The sequence below is a fragment of the Lathyrus oleraceus genome, chromosome 5, assembly GCF_024323335.1.
Source record: "Lathyrus oleraceus cultivar Zhongwan6 chromosome 5, CAAS_Psat_ZW6_1.0, whole genome shotgun sequence".
Taxonomy (NCBI): domain Eukaryota; kingdom Viridiplantae; phylum Streptophyta; class Magnoliopsida; order Fabales; family Fabaceae; genus Lathyrus; species Lathyrus oleraceus.
In genome coordinates, this window is record NC_066583.1 from 605,032,638 (window position 1) to 605,056,303 (window position 23,666).

Sequence of the window (23,666 nt, forward strand, 5' to 3'; positions counted from 1 at the left end):
TTAGTGACATATTTTTATGCTTTTGGTTAGTAAACAAAATAAGAAAAGCAATGATATACAATTCAATCATGCTTGGTGATCTCAAACCACTCACAAGAAGTCCCACCCAAAGGCAAAGGGAACCAAGATGCTTATGATCCTTGAGGCAATGCAAGTGCAATGTTATGATGCCATGAGGGATCTTAGGGACAAAATTAGGGTCTTACAGATGCCCCTATTTAAGGTCATTCTAGCCGGAGAAGTGAAGGTAAAAATCTTCGTCTCGATGGGGTAGAATGGGCTTAAATAATAACAAAGAGATGAATTTTGGTCCCTAAGAGACCTCATGATGCAGATGCATGCATGCAAATGGTAAAACTATGTAGGGATAGGCATCCACAAAAGAAAAAGATATCCGGAGAAACTAAAAATCCAAAGGAATAATACACTCACCAGGGAGACAGAGACTCGGGGGGAGTAAAGGGTGAAAATGCGTGAGCAGGTCACGACTTGAGACTTGCTGAGAGACACGGAGAGAATCCATTAAATAAATCAATGGAAGGACTCGAGCTGACTCGAAGATGCATGTATTGGGGAATATGCCAATACATCCAAAAATTATCCGCGACGGATACTTCGGATAAAAAAATTCGGACTCAGGTGGGGATGTCCACTAAGGACTCAACTGAGGAAGATCCCAACAGAAATCTCTTGGGGAAGCAACGGGATGAGGTATTACCGGTTACTGGGTAATAAGCTCAAAAAGACGTGTGATCTGAACACCGGTATAAGGGTGAGAGAACAACATGCCCCGGAAGAATGAATATCTAAGACCGGTATAAGGGTGAGAGATATCAATCAACTAAACCATCTGAAGAAGACCTAAAAAGGTATATTTCAACTCAGGAAAATCTGACTCCACAGGGGACAAAAAGTCGTAATAGGGAGCAGAAGGGAGGAACACCAGGGATGCCGGTTACTGGGCATATAATAGGTGACCAACCAAAGCGTGAATTGGGGAATATTCCCAAAACACTCATCATCCGAAAAGAGGGCAAAAAGAAAACTCGATTATGGGATGGACATTCGATTCCAAAACAGAGATACGAATCTTACTCAACTGGGGAAGAACAAAAGGCTTCGACCAAAGAGTGCATGAGATATATTATCTATTACCGTCAGAACTTAGATAATATACTCGCATGGAAGATTATCCACAACCGATTACTGGGTTAATAAAGGATAGACCGACCGAGAGAGAAGGGCATCGGGATACCGAAACTAGGTATATAAACATTACCGACAACCGGTATAAAAGATGACTTGCTGGGGATAAACTGCCTAATCAGAGCAATTATCCAAAAAAGGGAATATCAACACCGAATATTGGATAATGATAACCGTCAAGGAGGGGATTACATCTACCAGATACTGGGTAGAAAACCACGGAAGAGTAACTGTCATCGATTAGGATGAACAAAAAGGTTAACTCTGCAAAGGGGAGAAAATACGGTTTACAACTACCGGTATAAGGGTAGAAAATCACAGACTCCGCCGAGGATAAGATGAATAATTACCGATTACCGAGCAATTATTCATTTACACCACGGGGAAACACAGGAAACAGTCACAAAAGGCCAATTTAGGACCAAACCAAAGAGGCAAACTGAATCAAGACTCGTCCTAGTGAGGATATAACTCAATAGGGAAACCTATCCCAATATATGTGTTGGGAGGAAGCAAAAACAACCGTCGTCCACGAGGATATAACTCAGTGGGGGATGCGGAAGGAAAGATAAATACTTTCTGCTTAATGGGCTGACTCTATATTGAGGAATCAGACGCCGACATCTGCTTGGGGAATGTATTACCAACTAGCAGAGAATAACAAACAAAGATATATGGCAAAGAATGCAATATGAATATCCGAATGTTTGAAAATTATATGCACACATGCATGGTTTATGTATGATGAATGCTGACAAACAGACATTTCTAACACAAACAGCTTCAAAGAAATAAGCACACAAACATCCGGTACTACATCTCAAGAAAGAAAGCCAGATTCCACGGAGAGTGTCCAATGTGATGAGGGCAAGAGAAACCAAGAAGCAGCAAGATCTCTGCAGGGGATGGACATCAATCATTCCAGCTGGGGACAGGAGTTTATTGCACAGATAAAATCTGCCACATAAGCAATTCTACTAGGGAATCTATCCAAGGGATAAAGGGATTATGGGGATCAACCACCAAGTACCGTACCCACCAAGGAGATCACATCGGCTGAGGAGGAAAGGTCGCTACTCCGCTGAAGGGGAGAGTGGTGACTATCTCACCCAACATTCCACTCAGTAGGATAAACCACAAAAGGCTCCGGAGGAAGAAGATACAGTCATGCCGGGAATATGAACAAATGTCTTACCCTGTTGGAGATCATACCATCTTTGAGAGGGCACTGAGGATCTCCTAAGTATCTTTTCGTCATTGTGAATGTTCACTTTGTTTAAAAACAAATTATGAAAAATTCGATTATTCAAAACAATGATATTTTCTCAATTAAAACATGTAAAACATTTGTCGAATAGAAACAAATAAGAGTGCAAATAATTGGATAAAGGCTCAAATTTATTTGGTGGAATGGTAGTCTGCAAATGGCAAGACTCCATAGATCTTTACAAGTTTGAAATTGGTGATATATATTGGAAAAGGGCTACATTGAACATAATGACCATTTCTCCACCAATTATGAATCCGATGTATTTGAAGCTTCGGTTGATGACGAATGAGTAAGAATCTCTGACGGATGACAATGGTATAACAAAATCTTGTCAGGATGCAGTTACTTGCCAAATCCCTAATTTTTGCCTAGATTGCCCCAGGATGAGGTACTCAATCTAGCGGGATACATATATTCATTTTTTATGTCTCTAACTTTTGCTTGGACCGCCCTTTCGGGTTTTCAATCCACCGAGACGCTCATTTTTGCCTAAGCCGCCCTTTCGGGTTTTCAACTTAGCGAGCTATTCTGTTTTTATTTTTAGGCGAAGTATTTCTTGACTGCATCTGAATTCACAAGACGAGTGAAATCCTCCTCATCCATAGTTGTAAGTATCAAAGCACCACCTGAAAAGACTCTCTTAACAACATATGGACCTTCATAGTTTGGAGTCCATGTGCCCCTGGAATCGGGCGCGAAAGACAAGATTTTCTTGAGCACGAGGTCACCTTCTCGGAACACACGAGGATTGACCTTCTTATCAAAAGCTTTCTTCATTCTTTGCTGATACAATTGACCATGGTGCATGGTAGTCAATCTTTTCTCTTCTATCAAGTTCAACTGGTCATAACGACTCTGAACCCATTCAGCATCAGTCAACTTGGCCTCCATCAAGACTCTCATTGATGGGATCTCCACCTCTACTGGAAGTACAGCCTTCATGCCATAAACAAGAGAGAAAGGGGTTGCCCCTGTTGAAGTGCGAACAGATGTGTGGTATCCATGTAAGGCAAATGGCAACATTTCATGCCAATCCTTATACGTGACAACCATCTTCTAGATAATCTTCTTGATGTTCTTATTAGCAGCTTCAATAGCCTCATTCATCTTGGGTCTATAAGCAGAAGAGTTGTGATGCGCAATCTTGAACTCACTACACAGCTCTTTCATCATTTTGTTTTTCAAGTTAGATCCATTATCACTAATGATCTTATCTGGCACACCATAACGGCATATGAGTTGATTCTTGATAAACTTCACGACCACCTGCCTGGTCACATTTGCATACGATGTCGCTTCAACCCACTTGGTGAAGTAATCAATTGCTACGAGAATAAATCTTTGTCCGTTGGACGCTTTCGGTTCTATCATGCCAATCATGTCAATTCCCCACATGGAGAAAGGCCAAGGTGATGAGATCACATTCAAAAGTGTCGGGGGAATATGAATCTTATCTGCATAAATCTGACACTTATGGCATTTTTTCACATATTTGCAGCAGTCAGACTCCATTGTCAGCCAATAGTAGCCTGCTCTCAACATCTTTCTGGACATGGCATGTCCATTGGAATGAGCACCAAATGAACCCTCGTGGACCTCAGTCATCAACAGGTCTGCTTCGTGTCTATCCACGCATCTGAGCAGCACCATGTCAAAATTTCTCTTATAAAGCACATTGCCATTGAGGTAGAAACTTCCTGATAATCTCCTCAAAGTTTTCCTATCTTTCGCAGATGCCCCAGGCGGGTAAACCTGGTTCTGAAGGAAGCACTTGATGTCATAATACCATGGCTGATCATCTTTTACCTCTTCTACTGCAAATACATGAGTTGGTCTGTCCAAGCGCATTACAGTGATATTAGGGACTTCATTCCAAAGTTTAACCACAATCATCGAAGCAAGTGTAGCAAGAGCGTATGCCATCCGATTCTCATCTCGAGGAATATGATGAAAGTCAACCTTAGTAAAGAACGTTGAAATCCTCCTCACATAATCCCTATATGGAATGAGACCAGGCTGATTAGTTTCCCATTCACCCTTAATCTGATTAACAACGAGGGCCGAATCACCATAAACATCAAGATGCTTGATCCTTAGATCAATGCATTCCTCTAAACCCATAATGCAGGCCTCATACTCAGCCATATTATTCGTGCATTTGAAAGTTAACCTTGCTGTAAAAGGAATATGTGTGCCCTGAGGAGTAATAATCACTGCCCCAATACCATTTCCATACAGATTTACAGCGCCATCAAACACCATACTCCATCTGGAACCAGGCTCTGGCCCTTCATCGAGTGTAGGCTCATCGCAATCTTTCATTTTTAAATACAGAATCTCCTCATCCAGAAAATCATACTGAACTGAATGACAATCCTCGATCGGCTGATGTGCCAAGTGGTCAGCCAAGATACTACCTTTAATAACCTTCTGAGCTCGATACTCAATATCATACTCAGATAACAACATCTGCCACCGGGCGATCCTCCCTGTTAAAGCAGGCTTCTCGAAGAGGTACTTGATTGGATCCATTCTGGATATCAACCAATTCGTATGATTTATCATATACTGGCGTAAGCGCTTAGCAGCCCAAGCCAAAGCACAACATGTATTCTCAAGCATTGAGTATCGAGACTCACAATCAGTGAACTTCTTGCTCAGGTAGTAAATAGCATATTCTTTCTTCCCTAATTCGTCTTGCTGACCAAGGACACAACCCATTGAGTCCTCAAGAACAGTTAGATACATAATCAAAGGTCTTCCTTCCACGGGCGGAGACAAGATCGGAGGCTCAGACAGATACTCCTTAATACTGTCGAAAGCTTTCTGGAAATCCTCGATCCAATCATAGGACTGATCTTTCCGGAGGAGCTTGAATATCGGCGCACATGTGGCAGTCATGTGGGATATGAATCTGGAAATATAATTCAAGCGGCCAAGAAACCTCGGACTTGCTTCTCAGTTTTGGGCGCAGGCATCTCTTGTATTGCTCTGACCTTTGCAGGATCAACCTCAATACCTCTTTCACTGACAATAAAGCCCAATAACTTGCCGGAACGGACTCCAAATGTACACTTGTTGGGATTCAGACGAAGCTTATACTTCCTCAAACGCTGAAAAAGCTTCAACAAGTGCTCTACATGTTCAACTTCCGTTCTTGACTTGGTGATCATATCATCAACATATACCTCGATCTCCTTGTGCATCATATCATGAAACAAGGTGGTCATAGCTCGTTGATACATGGCTCCGGCGTTCTTCAAATCGAAGGGCATCACTCGATAACAGAATGTTCCCCAAGGTGTGATGAATGTTGTCTTCTCCATATCCTCGGGTGCCATCTTGATCTGATTATATCCGGAAAATCCATCCATAAATGAGAAGACATTGAATTTAGCTGTATTATCTACCAACATATCAATATGTGGTAGAGGGAAATCATCTTTCGGACTAGCTTTATTCAAGTCTCTATAGTCCACACACATTCGGACCGTTCCGTCTTTCTTAGGCACGGGCACAATATTGGCCACCCATTGAGGATACGTAGAAGTCACCAGAAACCCCGCACCAATTTGCTTCTGAACTTCCTTTTTAATCTTCACTGCCATATCAGGATGAGTTCTTCTGAGCTTCTGCTTCACAGGCACGCACTCAGGTTTCAAGGGTAAGAAATGTTGCACAATATCAGTATCTAGTCCTGGCATGTCTTCATATGACCATGCAAAGACGTCGACATATTCTCGTAGCAATTCAATCAACCCCTTCTTAACAGATTCTTCAAGGAGTGCCCCAATCTTCACTTCTCGCACACAATCTTCAGACCCCAAGTTGACTGTTTCCAGATTCTCAAGATGCGGCTGAATGATCTTCTCTTCATGCTTAAGTAGACGGGTAATCTCATCAGGAATCTCTTCAACATCATCTTCTTCTGCCTCAAATACAGGGAATTCAAAGTTGGGAGATGGTGTTGGGTCATTATGTTCAATGGGTTTGATCAACCTGCATAATGATTTTGGATATGAAAAGCTTTAGAATTCAAACAAGGCAAATCATTATGCAAATGAAAGATTGATTTTATTTTATTTTTTAGGTTTTATGTGATCACCAATTTCATGCAAAAAGGGAAAATAATTGGAAAAACAAACATTTAACATGAATTTATTGAATGAAAATATCATTGTATTTATGCGCCAACCAATGTCATCACTCCTCCTTTTGGCATGGGAGGAGGGTTTTTAAACACAATGAACATTACTTCGACTTATGGATAACTGTTGGAATATCCACAGCGACCCAATTGTTGCAGATTCCCCCAGGGATGACGAAGTTGCCAGAATCCTCTGCATCCCCTTCCAAAATGGCAGCAGCCTCCTCATCTTGACCAGTGTGGATAAAACCTCCACTCTTGAAAAGCCCTTGCGAATTAGAAACCCCAGAAGAGTAACCGATGCCAGCCCGAGACTTGTTGTCTTCTAGCTCAATCATTTTCCCTAAACCAGTAGTTGCACCACGCTCAATGGCCAACTTTGCATCTTTATAGGAAGCAAATGAGGGAGTTCTCTTCTCAATAGGCTCAGCAATAGATAAAGCTTGGAAAGGAGTTCCAACTTCATCCTCAGCATCTATGTATGAGAAGGAAGATAAGTGGCTAACCAGGAGAGCCTTTTCTCCCCCTACCACCACCAGTTTCTTATTCTTCACAAATTTTAGTTTCTGGTGTAGGGTGGATGTCACGGCGCCTGCCTCATGAATCCATGGTCTGCCTAAGAGACAGCTATACGATGGGTGAATGTCCATAACCTGGAAGGTAATTTGGAAATCACTTGGTCCAATTTTGATTGGGAGATCAACCTCGCCAATCACAGTTTTGCGAGACCCATCGAAAGCCTTCACAACTACTCCACTCTGCCTCATGGGAGGCCCTTGATATTACAGTTTCGAGAGAGTGGATTTTGGCAATACGTTTAATGATGACCCAGTGTCCACCAGCACATTGGACATGGCGTCATCTTTGCAACCCATAGATATATGTAATGCCAAGTTGTGGTCTCTTCCCTCCTCGGGGAGATCAGAGTCACAGAAACTCAAGTTGTTACAAGCAGTAATGTTTGCAACAATGCTATCGAATTGTTCTATCGTGACATCATGATCTACATATGCCACATCCAAAACCTTCTGCAGAGCCTCTCGATGTGGTTCTGAATTCAAAAGCAATGATATCACTGATATTTTGGATGGCGTTTGTAGAAGCTGGTCTACAACATTATACTCGCTTCTTTTGATGAGCTTTAGCATCTCATCACAGTCTTCTTTCACATTGCCGCTTGGGCCAACAGAAGCAGGAGTTCTTGATGCAGAGGAGGGCTTAACAACAGGTGCCAAATTCGGAGTGCTCACAGCATTCCCAATCGGGCGTTCAACAGAATCATTAGTTTGGCGCTTTGGCGGTGCTGAAAATACACGACCGCTACGTGTCAGATCGCTAACATCAGCAATATTGACAACAGACGAAGAAGGCAAGGACACTTCTTTCCCACTTTCCGCTGCTACAGCATTGTAGCGATAGGGAACTGCCTTTTCAGAAGAGTATGGTATTGGTCCGGCTGGCTTGATGGTTAATGTAGGAGAAGCCTTCTGCTTGCTACCATCATACTTGATGATAACAGGTTCGGGGATCCGGAATACTGGAGAAATTACGTTGACTTCATCAGCATCTTCGTCAACATTTCTATTTTGAAGGATCTCAATAACTCCTTCATCCAGCATTTCCTGAACATCTTTGTGCACTTGGCGACAACCTCTTTGATTGACAGAACAAACTCGGCATCTATCGTGGTCATGCTCATAATGACTATAATCACACAGCAAACGATGCATCTCGACCAGAGATTGTCGAATATGACTGACATATTTGACTTTGTATTTGCCAGGGCATCCCTGGACCATGTTAACAGATTTCCCATGCTCGGGCAATGGGTTCTTTTTCACATTAGGACCTACGTCCTCGAAACACAGAATGCCACACCTCACAAGGTCTTGAACCTTGGTCTTCAAAGGGTAGCAATTCTCCACGTCATGGCCGGGAGCACCAGAATGATAAACACAGTGTAATTCAGGCTTATACCACCACTGGGGGTTAGCAGGTATAGTCGGTGGGTCTCTCGGAGCAATCAACTTCCTCTCTATCAAAGAGGGATATAACTCTGCATACGTCATCGGAATAGGATCGAAGGTGACCCTTTTCCTCTCGTAACTTGTGCTGGTTTGATTACTGTTTCGAGGCTGGTAGGCCTGCTGCTGTTGACGGTGTTGTTGTTGTTGATATTGCGGATATGGTTGTTGATTGTTGTGATGTTGCTGGTACTGTTGGTTGTCTCTGAAAACCGGTGTTATATGAGCCACCTGGTGCTGGTTACCAGCGGGACGCACGGTCTTCCTCCTTACAGAGGGTCTTCTTGGTTACACATGGGAGGTCACAGCATGTGCCTCTCCATCTTTCTTCTTTGCAAACGTCCCATAACAATTGGCAGAAGAGCCTTCTTCTCTGGTCAGACGTCCTTCTCTAACCCCTTCTTCTAGACGCATCCCCATATTCACCATCTCGGTGAAGTCAGAAGGAGCGCTAGCAATCATCCGCTCATAATAAAAAGAACTTAAGGTCTTCAAAAAGATCTTAGTCATCTCTTTCTCTTCTAGCGGAGGCACGATCTGTGCTGCTAACTCTCGCCACCTTTGGGCGTACTCTTTGAACGTTTCCTTGTCCTTCTGGGACATGGCCCTCAATTTATCCCTATCGGGAGCCATATCCATATTGTACTTGTACTTCTTGACGAAGGCCTCGCCAAGATCGTTGAAGGATCGGATGTTCATACTGTCTAAACCCATGTACCAACGCAGAGCGGCACCGGACAGACTATCCTGAAAGTAGTGGATGAGCAATTGGTCGTTGTCGGTCTGAGTTGACATCTTCCTGGCATACATGACCAGGTGGCTGAGAGGGCAGGTATTTCCTTTGTATTTTTCAAAGTCAGGGACCTTGAATTTCACAGGGATCTTTACATTAGGAACCAAGCAGAGTTCGGCCGCAGACTTGCCGAAAAGATCCTTTCCTCTGAGAGTTTTCAATTCCTTGCGAAGCTCAAGAAATTGATCATTCATAGCGTCCAACTTCTCATAGACATCTGGGCCCTCAGATGGCTCAGAATGATAGATGGTGTCGTCTACCCTGGGCATAGTATGCACGACAGGAGGAGGAACAGCAAGGACCGGGCTAGATGCCGGCATAGAAGCAAAGGTGGGAGCAGGACCCTCGGGCATGAAATTGGGAGGCATCCCCCACGGGAATCCGGTTGGCATGGTTGTTGGAGAAAAGTGTGCACTGGCTGCAGGCACAGTAGAGGAGACAATCTCAGAGATGACTGTCCTCTGGGGAGGAGTTGGAGGTGTCGGAGAAGACTGGCTCTGAGCAGCCAAGAATGATTCCATCAAGGCACTTAGTCTGGCCACTTCCTCTTTCAGCTCGCGGTTCTCTTGTTCCAGATTATCCATCAGTCTTGAAATGTTGGCTCTGGTGTGGTACCGGTGAGTCAGCTTGTCTTCAAAATAAATGAAAAACACAGAGTTAGACCACAGGACAAGAAGCCGGGAACAAAACCTGCTTATGCACATGATGCATGCAATGCTTGTGCATATGATTTTTTTTTTATTCTCAAAGGAACTTTAGGGTTCTATTTGCAATTTTTTTGGAAATATTAAACATTTATCACATATGGAAATATCTCATCCAATAATATCGGGGAAAAGAAGTACAACATTGTCAATCATATACAAGAGAAAAGGAAAATAGTCATCCTATGGATCCCTAGAAACAATCATCCAAAGCTCGGGACACAGGAAGATAGGGTGCACGAAGCCTCTTCACCTCCCTCTCGTAGGCTGCCTCCATATCTGCTTTCTCCTTGGCGAGTCGGTCGTACTTCCTCTTCCAAAACTTGGAAGACTGAGGAAGTAGAGAGGTCCACACATCATTAGGATCATTGATAACCTGATGTTCGAGGAACTCTATTAAAGCATCCTTCTCCTTGATCTGCTGAAGCAACTCCTCCCTTTCACGGATCCAAGCACGTGATCGGTCTTCGTCTCTCAACTCCTCTACTCCTTGGTCAGGGAGGGTTGAAGGTCCAGCCATAACCAAATGTGTAGGTCTTGGATACTCGTAAGGCATGAGATACTCAGACGCTCTCTTCCTTACCCAAGAGGTGTAAGGCTCCATAGCAACACAATTCTTAGGACCCAACTCCTTCCTTCCTTTCCTATGAATTTTGCGCCAAGCACGGACCATTCTGCCCTTCAAGTTTTGGGGATCTTTACCCTCCTGGAAGAACACACCTTCTAACAGAATGTTATTAGGTTTATCCTTTAGGGGGAACCCAAGCTGACGACGTGCCAAAACAGGGTTGTAGTTAATCCCACCACATGTACCAAGAAGAGGTACATTGGAGAATTCACCATAAGAGTCGATAATCTGCACACCATCATACACACGGTTGTACCAAGAGATATCATCATTAGTGAGAGACATAAGTCTCGTGGACCAGCGTAGACATCCTTTGTTCTTCTTGAAGGCGACCGTCTGCGGTAAGTGAGAAATAAACCACTTATACAACAGAGGCAAACAGCACACAATGGCACCACCACCCTTTGCATTCCTCATATGCAAAGAGAAATAGGTATCACCCAACAGAGTCGGAACGGGATTAAGAGTAGAGAATATCCTAATAACATTCACATCCACAAACTTGTCGATGTTGGGGAACAATACCAATCCATAAATGAGAAGTACAAATATGGCTTCAAAGGCATCCTCACTCATGGCCTTCCCATACATAGTAGCTTGAGCAATGAGGAACTCAGAAGGGAGACCTTGAATTCCACCTTTGGTAGTCATATGAGCACCAACCAGAGATTCATCTATGTGCAACATGTCTGCTATCTCTTGAGAAGTAGGAATACTCTCTAAGCCACTGAACGGCAACTGGTCTAGAATAGGTATACCCATAAGGTAGGCATACTCCTCATGTGTAGGCAAAAGCTGGAAGTCCGGAAAAGTGAAGCAACGGTACAAAGGATCGTAAAACTGCACCAATACACTCATCAACCCTTCGTCCACCTGAGTAGTCAGAAGAGGAAGAAGCTTCCCAAAACGAGCCTTGAAACCCAAGGGATCCAATACATAGGATGTCAGATTCCTTAACTCTTTCAAATCTGGTTGTCTGAAATTGTACTTCTTTGTATTCCTTCTTTGTCTTTCCATGTCTGAAAATTCTGCAAATAAACCCCTTAAGTTCCTTGAAAAAATTCTTTATTATTTTGATGATATGGATGCAAACGGGTGCATGAATGCATGAATGCAACAATCACACTCAAGGATCAAGCAAAGCACACCAAACAAAGGTCATGGGATGGATCATATCATCCTTAATATCAATCATCCATTTTGGTGGATTATGGTTTACACCTTATCAACACCCAAGTTCCATTGATATTAAGGATACATGAACGGATCAACCATGAATCAAGGGTTTGTTGCAAGTCACGAGCATGGGGCCTCGGTTAAGAACCAACCAAAAGGAGTGTACTAGGTTTTAAACCTGCCAAACATGTTCTACAAGAGGTTCCCATAGTCATCATCCCATCTTTAAGATATTATCGGAGAAACGACTACTCGTATTCCAAAAATATTTTCAAGAGAGACTCTTATGAGTGTAGTATCGTGTAACAATCGTATCAAATCTTACATTTGAACGACTTTCGCACTACATGCTAAGAATAGGCCAAGATGGGCTTGGTAAACTAAGGTCCTTGGCTTCTAAGGTCTATATTGGAAAGAGTAATGTCTAACCACAACTTACTTGTGTGACATTATTGATCCCAACATGACCTCCACCAAGTGAATGGACTTGCAAGTCAACTTGCTAAGGAATAACTCCACACAAGTCAACAAGATTACGCCATTCTCCTATCCTAAGTGCACTCGAGTCCGGCTATAGAACTCATCTCACAAAGATCACCAAGCATACAAGGAATTAATATCAAGCAAATCAATCATTACATACAATACAGTAATCCCAAATTGCACAAAAATATGTCACAAAACAATACAACACAACACAACTAATGCGAGAAGTAGGCAAAACCCACTAGGCAACATTCCCCAGCAGAGTCGCCACTTTTCTATAGCGGGGTATTCGTTACCATTAGAGATATTAACTAAATTCAAGGTAAACCATACAAGTCGAGTCGCCACCGCACTTCTATTTATCCAAGGGAATGGTTAGAAAGCGAACAAAAACCTAAAAGTTTTAACAAAAACTAGTAAAAGATAAACAGAGATCTGGGTAAGGGGGTTGGTTATGTAATGGGAAGGTCTTAGGCACCCAAAACATCCTAGGTATTCCTAGGGAGCCCTTTTCATACTTGTTGCAAGGTTGTTGTTTTTTGTGACAAAATTTGTTTGTGCAAACATGATTGAAGTGATGAGAGGAGAATATATAAGTTATTTACATTTTGTGTTTGGATGGATAAACCCATTGCCTACGTACCATCTTATAAAAAGATTAGGATCAAAACCTCGTAGTTCGGGGTAAAAATCTCAAAATGAGTGGGTGAATTGATTGGTCCAAAAGCCTTAAGGTCTTTTGGTATCCAAGGGAGAAAACTCAATCTAAAACCATAAATCCACCATGTAAGGATAGCTTCAACATGCTAGTGAGGGGTTAACCCTATAATAAGCATGGAAGACTTATTGTCCATCACTAAGGATATAGGTGAGTATTACATCTACCTCAAGGATAACTCAAACCTAATAGCTAAAGGTTATGGAAATTTTGATTAAGAAAGTGGCCATTGGAACCACAAAAAGACATTTGAATGGGTTATATTTACCAATTGGAAGTATATACAAAAATGGTCAAAGTTAACTTAAAGATTCAAATTCAAAATAAGTGTTATGAAAAGAAGGTTTGAAAATCAAAAGTGTAAGGCTTAGGTTTCTAATGTTTGAAAACAAATGTTAAATGTTTGCACAAATGTTTTGGCTTGGGTTAGAGTGGAGGGAAGAAGAAGAATGGCTAAGTCCTAAATAAAGCAAAAAGGTGAGGGATGAAGAAGCAAAACCACAATGGAGTTCCTCTCTTGAGATCATATTGATGATCCAAGTAGCTCCCATCCTTTGGAATAAGCAATCACACAAAGCATAAGCAATCATCAAACAAGCCTCTTAAGAGATCCTCAATGTGTCTTGTATCTTTCACTTTGGATGAACATGGCAATGATCCTTCAATTAAGCTCAAAGGGGAACCCCTAGCACAAGAACACACACATCAAAGGGTTTATGAATCAAATCAAGAATGGACAAGAGTGAATTTAGAGATTTGGTCCTCTCAAGGTCATTTTTCAACATTAAGCATTCTAAAGGCCCAATGCCTAGTTGCTCTTTGACTTTTATAGCACTCTAAAGGCCCAATGCCTAGTTGCTCTTTGACTCCAAATTTGCATAGGGAAAGTCCTAAAGTCTAAGTCCGTTTCTTTGCATTTGGTTCTCAACAATCAAAACAAAACACAGGCACAAAAGTATATACACAATTATGTACTCAAGTGAGCAAAATGCAAATGGCATTAACATAAACATGGGCTCAAGTGAGCAAAGAGAAAAGCAAATGGATAATATGTGCAAGAATAGTAAATTGCATAAAAGTAAAGAACGAAAATTAAATGTTAATGTTTAATGGTTAGTGTTAGTAGTTAGTGTGCCATAAGGCAAATTTAGCGCTATGTTAACCAATCGTAATTGGACTTATGTAGAAGTCACAACTATCTGAGGCCGGTCAATAATAATATAGGCAACAACACAAGTTAGAAGTCTTGATTAGTGAACCAAGTTCCAACAACTTGCCATGCCAAAAAGAAAAAGAGAATTGTTCTTGTATTGGTTTAAGCCTTTTTCACAATTTAGGAAACAACATATCCTTAATGCAAAGCCATTCACTTGATCATTTGATCAAGATGAATTAGATTTGAATCAAGGAAGATTAAGTCTCCCTAATCAGTGCTAACTTATCAACCTTCAACTCATTGATCAAAAAAGGAAAAAAAAAAGAAGGAGGAGATGAATAATGGAAATAAAATGGCAAAAGTAAGAATGCATTAAATGAGAATAAAATGTACCAATCATATGTATTGACCAAATGACATTGAAAGTCAAAGTCAAACAATGAGAAATCAGAAGTGACATGAAGATTGGAGATCAAACAATAAGCAAAATATTTTTGGCATTTTTAATATTGAAATAAAATTGAATTAAAAAATAAAAGAAATGGTCAAACTTCAAAATTACTTCAAATCAACCTTGAAAGGTCCAAGTAATTTATCCTAAGTTCAACAAGGTCAAACCAAGTTTGACAAAAAATTTCAGCATTTTTAAAAGTCAGAAACTATTTTTAATCAATTAAAAATGAATAAAAATAACCTAATTGAATTAAAATCTCAAATAAATCTCAAATCAATTAAAAAATTGATGAGAATAATTTTCATAGATCCATCATCATTCAAGTAGGTTAGGAAAATATTTTTGTATTTTTTGAATATCAAAAACTATTTAAAATGAATTAAAAATAACCAGAAAAGAGAAATTTCACAAAAAATATCAAATGACAAAATAAAAAATATTAAAAATCAAAATTAGAAACTAGAAATTATTTGGAGAAGAATGCAATTGGTCCCATATTTTTTGGACCAATAATAAAAGAGATATGAATTTTTGAAATAAAAGAGAATTAAAGAAAATAAAAATCAGAAATTAAAAATGTGGAAAATCAGGAAGCATTGGATCACGTTCATTAATTGACGTGGCCAATCTGATGGTCCTGAAGCACGCGCTCATGGTGAACCTTGGTCAAACGCGTCACACAAAGGATTAAAAAAAGTCATAACATCTAAAGGTTGGGATTGAATCTGGAAATGAGATCCAACGGTCCAGATTCAAACTGGCAATGGGCGGCCACCGGAGCCACCTTCTTCTCCGGTGAGCTTCCAAATTCCGGCCAGATTTGCAGGTTTTCAAACCTTCACCATTTTGCACGATCCTTATACCAAAATGAAGCTGGGGTGATGTACATCACCCCTGTAACCTTGAATCACACTCAAGATTCCTATAGGTTAAGAAATCTGAGGTGGAAGATTCAGGTATGAAAAATACAGATCAAAGAAAAACAAAATTGAAGCTACCACTAGCTTGCCTCTCAATTGAGGATTTCAGAAAACACTTTGGCCAGGCAAATGGATCAATATATGATGAGTTTCGAAGAAAATACCAGTTGGAGAACAAGCTTGAATTCTAGAGATTTGAGCTCGATTCCTTGCTTGCTTTGCCCAAACAGAAGATCAATGAGCTGAAGGATGAAGGTTTAGAAGCTCTAGATCCAAGGATTCAACCAGATGTAGTTGAATTTTGGATCTGAAAATTTTGAAGAAAAGTGAAATAGCTTCTTTGGTAATGGTTATGGATTCAGTTGTGCAGCATCTTAGGCGCCATTAGGTTGAGAATTGAATGAAGAGGAGCATGTATTTATAGCTGAGCTTGAAGCAATGCAAGGCAATACTCGTGTGCATGAGAATTGGGTCCTCCATGCATGGGCCTATACATGCGCATGTGAGGCCCAAAAGCTGATGCAAATGAATGCTGAACACAAACCAAGTTGAATTGGACGTGTAATTTGAATGGCATTTGCTTGTGTATCAAGATTTCATGTGAATTCCATATTTGGACCTAAATGTTCCCTTCTTCGAAAGTCCCATTTGGAAAATCCAAACATAGGCATGTGGTAATGGTTGGAAAGGTCTTGATGTAAGTAACAATTGTTATGTTGGGCAAAAATCCATTTGAAGTGTGGAAATTGGTGAATTTTGAGTTTAAAGTGTAATGTGCAAAACATGTCAAGGCAAGGTTTCCAAATTTGGCCAATGTTCAGGCCCCTCTATTTTGATTATTCAAGCCTTAAATGAAAAATCATTCAACATCAAAGTTGTAGATCTTCTCAAGACAATCAAAATGGACTTAAATTTTGAATCATTTGGATTTTTGATGAAAGCGTTATGGGCACTTGAAGTTGGACTCTTTTGCCTTTTAATGCATTTGGCCCAAAAGGACCTATAATGTCTTGCATTATCACATGTATTTCCTTTGAGATTTTGAACTTTTGTTCAACATAACATTTGAAGTAGACATCTTAATATTTCCAATTCATTTGATCCCATCACAAAATCATAAAAAATGAATGAGTTATGTCCTTGGGAAGTTGACCCAAAATTAGGGTTTCAGTCAAAATGACCTATAATGTATTGGAATGGGATATGGCCTTACAAGCCTCAAATAAATTTTTGATGAACATGAAAGTTGTTCATATTGTCCTTAAGAACATTTTTTATTTTGGAACCATCTCCATTTGACCAACACATAAAAAGTTAGATCTCAGTGTATTTCAAAATAGTCAGATGAATTAACTGATCAACTTCTCAAGGCCATGACTCATATCTTGATGAATTTATGATTGAGAACACTCAAATAAGTTCAAATATGCATGAAATGATGAATTAAAGGACTTCCCTTGATTGCATTTGATCATGGGCTGAGGTTGCTTCAAGAGCAAGGCATTGTGGTGCACAGATGAACTAGGGTTTCCTTGGCCCACAAACCTCAAACCCTTTGACTTGCTTTGATAAAAATGATGAATTGAGATGCTAGGGAGGCATATTTGATGGATGGGAGCTTTTGGAACCATTATCATTCTTGCTATCATCTCCTCTTGAACTTATCATTGCACAAAGGATCTTCTTGAAGCTCTTGACCTGGTAATTGCTCAAGCTACAAACAAAAGATGTTAGTGACATATTTTTGTGCTTTTGGTTAGTAAATAAAATAAGAAAAACAATGATATACAATTCAAGCATGCTTGTTGATCTCAAACCACTCACAAGAAGTTCCACCCAAAGGCAAAGGGAACCAAGATGCTTATGATCCTTGAGGCAATGCAAGTGCAATGTTATGATGCCATGAGGGATCTTAGGGACAAAATTGGGGTCTTACATTGGGGACTTTCCATCCCTTGGTAATTCAGTTTGTAACACATACTCTGATATGGGAGATGTATAGTTTGGCCTTTGCAGGTCCATATTAACCCCATTCTGAGCCATTATCCTTTAGACAATGGTTATTAAGTTATTTTCTCCCAATAGATTTCCTTGTTGAAGTTGATGGACCACTTGGTCAGCATCCTGGTTTCTATTAACAACTACCATATGTGTATTACCCTCCCCCAACATGTACTTCTTGTCTGACCAATTGGGGGTTCCTCTGTTGTCCCTGGTTCACAATATTTTCTTCTAATACTACCCCCTAGTTTCGAACTTGCCTAAAAATTTCAGGTCGGGCGACTGGATGAACCTGCACTAGGGGAGCACCAAAAAAATCATCAATTTTGGTAATTTGAGTTGCCAATTATTGGTAACTCTGATTCGTATTCTGAATCAATGGGTTAAACATTGTACCAATTTGTTAGGTTAGTGTGTTCACCATGTCATGGTTAATCTCATCCATTTGTTGCCGCATTGTCATAACAAAATTTGTTGTTAAAGCAGGCATTGCTTGGGAACAAAATCCCATCCCTATATTGGGTGGCATATATTTCGACAATTGTTGCGCATGGCTGAGCCAGATACCATAACGGGGTAATACACATTTGTAGCATTATCCACAAATTTCAAAGGGTTATTTTGTAAACTTGCCATCCCCGTTATTGGCATTCCAAAATGTTGTTCACGCTCTGGTATGGGCATTGTAAAGTTTATGGCAAAAGGCTTATAGTCTGATGCCACGATTGGTCTTGGAGTCACTAGGTGACTCTGGGGTATTGGGGACGAAAATGTCCCTTCAGGTAGCGTTGTTGGTATAATCATTGTTGATGGTGTTATCGTAGCACTAGCAGTCGAAGGAATGGGTTCAATTATAGTTGCAGAAACCACTCCCATCCCAATGTTGTTAGAAGGTTGGTCTCCATTGTTCCTAGGATTCACCATTCTTCAAACAGGTCTTCTTACTTCTCTCTTTAATATTTTTACGCATCTTAATCCCATACACACCCGTACACATGATGAGGAGAGAAGTTGATGAAAATAGAAATAAACACTATTATTTTAAAACAAAAATAAGTAAAAAAAACACAAAACGGTCCCACGGGGCGTGCCAATTTGTTTACTGTGAAATTTGATAAGCAAATACAAGTTTATATTAATACTTAAGGGGTCAAACTAAAAAATCTCTCAGACATATTTGTGTGTTTTTCTATTTGTGAAAAAACCATAATTTCTAGAAAATGTTTGTTGCAATTGCTTGTAATAAGAAACGCTTTAGGGAATAAACTGACTATAAGTATAGTGTAAGTAAAAATAAAGGCTTTGAAGTCAAAAAGAAAATAAAAGGCTTAAATTATCGTGCAAGTGATGTAAATTGACCGGAAAAGTAAAGGAAAACGAAAGGCAAGTTAATGCATAAAAATGACTTTTAACGTAAAGTTGCTTGAAATGCATGAAATAATGGAACACATATGTATATCTTTCCTCACTCGTTTCTCAACACACGGGTACTTTGACTTAGCAGAAATATGTATAATTGCAAACCCCTTAAAAAATAAACTTAAGTATCCTTATATACTACTCTATGATAACTGTCTAAGAACTGTAAACTACTCATGCAGTGACACGTCCCAAATCCATCCAGCGGTTTTCCTCGACGTGCCCCCACATTTCTGATTAATCGTCGTTTTTAACTTAGTTCCCTCCTTGTGCCCTCATTTGAATTTCCTAATTGCTTTGTTGGGCGCCAAACTGACTATCCTCATTGAAGTCTTCGATGTCGACCATGTTAATCTAACATATTTTGTTGCATTGTCCATTGTAATGATGAAACTTATATGTGGTGGCTGAGTTGACATTGCTTTCATTATAGTGATGAACTCCAACCTTAACCAACATATCCCAAATTCACTAATCCCCCAAGTTTCTCATAACGCCTTACGACATTACCCCATTCGACCAGTATCACCCTACGTGACTTCCGACCTTGAGTCATATTATTCATGTGGACCCACTTTATCTTTGGCCTTCCACACGGCATATTCATAGCTTTTCTCATTAGTAGTTTCCACTTATGGTCAGGTCGAAAAATCCAGTGTAACACTCTCCTGCCATATTTTAGAGCTTAAAGAATAAGGTATTTCAGCACCTCTTACGCATGTCGGTACGTATATTCTTTGATGACATACTAGTTTACAACCCTTCTTGGACTGGTCATTTACCCCATCTACATGAAGTGTTGCAAATATTGAGGTCCCACTCTTTATTTTCTAAGTTGTCCAAATGCTCTTTAGATATTAGCAAGATTAGTTATATAGAACATACAATGTCTGACCAAGGGGTTGAGATGGATAAGTCCAAGGTTAAGGTTGTGTTGAATTGACCACTTCCAACATATATCAAACAACTTCGTGGATTTTTGGGCTTGACATGTTATTATTGTCGCTACGCAAAAAATACAGAGTCGCCATCGGTTTTTATTTATTCCAAAGGAAAGGGAAAATATCGAGAAAACCCCAAAGTATGGTCATTGCAACCACGAACAGGTTCGGAAGTCGGTTTTGTAAGGAGAAAGTATTAGCACCTCTCACATCCATGGGAACCATCTAGGATGTTTGCGCTTATGTGGATGTTGTTTATCGAATGTTTGCTTGCCAAAGGTTTTACGGAGTGGAGGTAGATTTTAAATTAGTGTGCTCTCCAAGGATTGGATCCTTGTGCCTACGTATGCCCACTTGTTGAAGTGAGAAATCAGAGCCCCATAGTTCGTGGGTTTAAAAATGTTTGTGTGTTTAAAAATGTTTGTGTGTTTTATTAATTTTTTTACCTTGAAGAAGGCTTTTCGATTGTGTCGCCCTAAGGCTCAAACAAAAGGTTTGAATGCGTTGAGTTGTTTTTAAGTTTTGAGAAAGGGTTATTAATTTCGGATTGCACTAAAGACTATGGATAAAGGTGAATACCTCGAACTACCAAGTTAAACGTCTTGTGTTCGAAGCATTTAGAACGAGTGTAGGAAAGCTCCAGTCTCATTCCTTCTTTACCACTTAAGGCTCGTGGCATATAATCCTAATCGTCATTTATTGTGTTTTGAGTTTGATTTGAAAAAAAGATTGCTTGACGTTGGATCAAGGGTTCGCTTGTTGAATTTGATTTAAGAAAAGACCGCTTGACGTTGGATCAAGGGTTTAATTATTGGTTGTGAAAGAATGATCACTCCTAATGCCTAAGGAGTAGCTATAAAGCAATAAAAGAAAGCAAGTAAAAACATACATGAGAAAGGGAAGGGGGTACATGTAAAGTACAAGGGAGTGCAGGAAGTAAAAGGTCTCATTGTCAGGTAGCCTAAGAGAAAGTCGTGTGCGTGCAATTGTGTCATAAACTAGAAAGCACATAAAAGATTAGAAGTTCTTGAGTATTGAATGCTCCTTCCAGGTTAGGGTTGAATATTTGTCCAAGATCTCTTGCAAGTGGCCTAACAACAATCTCTAAGTCCATTCCAATGTCCATTACATGCTTGGGAATTATCTTATTTTTTGCATTTTTTAAGTCTTTACCATTTTTACGTTCATTTTAAGATGAAGATGAATGATGATACAATATGATAAAAAGCAAAATAAAAGCAAATAAAGTAAATGACAAAAATTAAATGTTTGGAGCGGAATTTAAAAGTTAGAAGTTAGGTGTTAAATGTTAGATGTTAATTGTTAGAGATCAAGATAGAATAATATGCAAAAAAACAATTATCAAAATTAAGTTCTAAAACAATTATCAAATCAATTCTAAAAGGCTACAAAATATCTCTAAAAATTAATCAAAACAAAAAATCTAGAATATTATCAAAATTGAATTCTATAGTATACCAAAATTAATATTCAAAATTAATATCTAAAATTATTATAAAATCTAAAACAAAATTAACAATTAGAATCTCAAACAAGATTATCCATTAACTTTATAAAACAAGATTCAATTAATCCTAAACCTCTGAATAATTAATCCAATTCAGCATGGGCTTAGAACAATCAGGCCCACGCAGGGGGTATAGAAGGCCATGGAGGGGGTGTGAGGCCACGAAACACTGATTGGGCCTTAATTGGGATTAGGCCCAATCCGGATGGATATTCAACGAGGGAACGCAAGGTTCCCCTCATCTTCTTCCCTTCACTCACGACCAACGGCAGCCCAATGCCAAACGCCGATCCCGGCCACACCGGCGACGTAACACGGCGGTCCCTACGCCGTCCTCCGTTCTGAACTCCCTTCACCAAAACGAGATAACATGATCCTACCACTTAGAAACGTCTACCACGATCCTTCGACGCGGTAAATCGATTATGAACGAAAACAGAAACGGATTCATGTCGCTCTCACGAATCAGATCGAATACTCGAAGCAGAATGAACTCGGTGATGACTCACACCACAACACCATAATCAATCATCATAACAGGAAGAAACAACCTACCGGCGGATGCGACGGGAACGAAGGAGACGACTGCGAAAATTTATACGCTTTCACTCCTTCGTTTTCCTTCGTCTTCTCTTCCTTCTATCCGTTTCTGGCGATGGAGACGATTCTGATTCAATCGAAAGAGGCTTTGTTTGGTTGCTCCAGCTGACGAACGGCGATTCGACTTGCAGGAATTGGTGGATTCGTCGCCGTAACGCTCTCCTGCAGGTTAAAGAAGAAGGAGGAGAAGCAATTCTGCAGGTTGCGTTTTGGAAGATTTTTAAAGAAGAAGACCTCACTCAATTTTGATGTTTATATAGTGTTCTGAAAATCGAATTCCATGTGAGTTTTGCGTTTTAATCATTTCTCTTATCGTTTCCCTCTTTTTTTGTTGAATCGTGTTTGGCTTGTTACGCATCGTCGCGTTTTGCCACAGCTTTTGCATTTTACTGTTTTCATCCTGGCTTGTTGTTGTTTGTGGGTTTATTTTCGATGCATGCGTTTGGCTCATGGCTCGCTGCAGTTTTCAACTTCTACTAGCTTATGCGTTTGGATTCTATACTTGTAGCTGTTCTGCAGCTTTTCGTTGTAGTTGATGCCGTTTACGTTCTCGTTACGCCTTGGCTTTTAGATGCGTTTTGGATGTTGTTGCTGCTCTTGGCTTAATGTAGCAGCTGCGTTTATGTTTCTGTTAGTTGTCGGCGTACTTGCATGCATTTTTGTACCGTTGGTTGTAGCTTGAATTTGGCTCAGCGGCATTTTTTATTCGTTTGGGTTACTGCAACGGCTTTGGATTACCGTTTTTCCAGTTGCTTTGTTTTTGCTCGTTTGCGTTCTTGTTGTAGCAGTTATGGATTTCACTTGCAAATGGTGTTGGTTTTTGCAGCTTGATGGTAGCTTACCGTTGGCTTCGTTGCAATTACCGCTTGTTGTTGCTTGGCTGCACTTTGGATTGGTCGTTTCTGTTATGCTGCTTGGCTACGCTACTTGTAATTCAAATTTTGACGCAAGTTTGGCTTTTTAGCTCGTGGCTTCATGTACATTATTATCAATCCGTATGGATGATGGAATTGGATTTGGTTAGTTTGGTAGGTTAACTGGATATGGATATGGGAAGAAAAACTGAATCTTATTGAAAAATGGTTTTTTAGAACATGGATATTGGATGTGGTTGGATATGAAAAAATAAAAATGGGAATTGGGTTGGATTAAATGGATTTTAAATTGGAAAATTGGATAGTAAAATGGATTCAAGAATTAATACAAAAAAATGAGTGGGCTTAAAAAATGAATGAATGGGCTTACCTCTAATTAAACAAAAATGACCCATTAGAAAAAAGAAATAAAATTCTACAATGATTAAAACTCCAAAAATAATTCGACCTTCCAAACATCAATTTGAACCAAAATTAACTCGAACAAAAATCCATTCGACTTTCTTGAATTAACTTGAAATCAAAAATCAGTTTGAAACTGAGATCAATGGAAAAAGGTTATGATGCAATGATGAAAAGATAAATTGCATAAATACATGCAGTGAACTAATGAACTCAAA

At 39.9% G+C, this 23,666-nt stretch overlaps 1 long non-coding RNA gene across 1 annotated transcript; it reads left to right on the forward strand.

Moving 5' to 3' along the window:
- The first annotated feature begins 21,685 nt into the window (after window positions 1-21,685).
- Window positions 21,686-23,270, forward strand: LOC127086930 (uncharacterized). The gene is made up of 2 exons (XR_007789678.1): window positions 21,686-22,453; window positions 22,998-23,270. It is a non-coding gene; the product is annotated as an uncharacterized LOC127086930 (long non-coding RNA).
- Window positions 23,271-23,666: the final 396 nt, after the last annotated feature.